The sequence below is a fragment of the Chrysemys picta genome, chromosome 13 (genome assembly GCF_011386835.1).
Source record: "Chrysemys picta bellii isolate R12L10 chromosome 13, ASM1138683v2, whole genome shotgun sequence".
Lineage (NCBI taxonomy): Eukaryota > Metazoa > Chordata > Testudines > Emydidae > Chrysemys > Chrysemys picta.
In genome coordinates this window covers 32,629,316-32,631,374 of record NC_088803.1, presented here as the reverse complement: position 1 = coordinate 32,631,374, position 2,059 = coordinate 32,629,316, and positions in this window count along the sequence as shown.

Sequence of the window (2,059 nt, the reverse complement as noted above, 5' to 3'; positions counted from 1 at the left end):
GAAAGACAGTAGTCTAAGAATAGTTATTAACGGTTTACTGTCAAAAGGGGGGGGGAGGGAAATGTATCTAGTAAAGTCCTGCAGGGGTCTGTCCTGGGTCTAGTACTAGTCAAGATTTTCATTAATGTCTTGGATAATGGAGTGGAGAGTATGCGTATAAAATTCACAGGGGACACCAAGATGGGAGGGGTTGCAAGTATTCTGGGGGGCAGGATTAGAATTCAAAATTACCTTCACAAATTGGAGAATTGGTCTGAAATCCGCAAGATGAAATGCAATAAAGACAAGTGCAAAATACTACACTCAGGAAGGAAAAATCAAAGACACAAGTACAAAATGGGGAATAACTGGCTAGGTGGTGGTACTGCTGAAAAGGATCTGAGGGTTATAGTAGATCACAAACTGAATATAAGCCAACATTATGATACAGTTGTGAAAAAAGCTAATATAATTGCGGGGCATATTAATAGGAGTGTTGTATGTAAGATGTGGGAGGTAATTATCCCACTCTTCTCAGCACTGCTGAAGTATGGTGTCCAGTTTTTGACACATGGGAGGTTTTTAGATAAACAGCTGTTGGGGCTGGTCTAAGTATACTTGGTCCTGTGTCAGCACAAGGGAATGGACTAAATGACCTTTCAAGGTCCCTTCCAGCTCTACATTTCTATGACTCTGTGTAGAGGTTGGGAAATTTCACAAGTTTCCATTTGTGACATTTCCTTCTGCATCCTTCTTGGTGGTTGGAGGCTAGTGGGAGAGAGAGAACTCGCATTCCTTTCTATGGAGTATCAGCAGCTCATTTTTTGTCTCTTGTCCATAAGCTAGTCAAGGCAATAAACTAATTTATTCATTTTCAAAATTTATCTGCCAGATAACTTCTGTGAATAACTGTGTAGCTTGTTCATTTGAATTCAAGTGAAGCTGGCTAGTTCTGACCGGACATATGGGTCAGATGGTGCTGCTTTTGTTTCTGATGAATGTAACTTCTCGATTCAGATTCGTGGTGTCACTATTCAAACTTTCTTTCCACAAATATTCCCAAATGATAATTTACTAGAAAAGAAACAAATGAAGGGAAACTTTTAGTGGAGCAAATATTTCTAGAAAAGTTAGGTATCCATTAGTTCTATGGGTAACTTTTGTAAGTGTTACACAAATCTGGAAAAATACTGTGTGTTTGTACTTTAGACAATGCTACACATTCAGTATGCAGCTTCTACAGCATCCTAGTTAGACACTGGATACAGTTTTTGTATAGTCTATATCACTGTAACTGGGAAATTACAGCTAGAAGATGCAACGTGTTGATTACTGCTTGTTGTATAACTAAGTTTCTTGCTCTGAAAACCTTGGTAACAACTCTCCTTTGGAGCAATTTTGGTGCTGAAGTGATCTATTCATCCCAGGACAAAAGAGGAAAATTATCTGGATAATGGAAAGAGGCTGGCTCCTGACAGCATTTTATAACAGTTAATTCCATGTGCCTGCTAAGGTTCTTTATGTTCCTTTCATTATTCTTTTCAGAGTCTGTAAACTCAACATGGAGAGGAGAGAGAGAGAGATCAACCTTGAGTATTAGGGAAGGGGCTGAACTAAACCCTGGATTCTCCCCCTTCTCTCCCACCAAACTCTGGAAAAGTTAGAATCTAGTTCTAAAATGTGGGGCTGATGCTCATGTCCCATTATAAGTCAGAGTAAGTTCTAACCCTGAGCACTCCTTCCAGCTGAGCTCCTCCAACACGGTGCTTATCCTTTCTCTGTTCTAGTTTTCTTAATTAATATTGTACCTTTCATCCAAAGAATTTCACAAAGCTTTAAAAATGCTACACACAGATGCAGATCACTTCACCTGCAAAAATGCAGCCAGCTTTGGGTAGGTGAGAGAGGTATCCAAAAACCAAGTAATGTACAGCATGCTGCACAACACAATATGCTGCACAAGGAGGGCAGGAGAAACGTCTTGATTTAAGCAGCAAACTTATTTACACGTGAAAAGTGCTATGAAAACTTTAACACTCATGCAAAGCAAATGGGACCTCTGCGTTTTAAAGGCATTTTC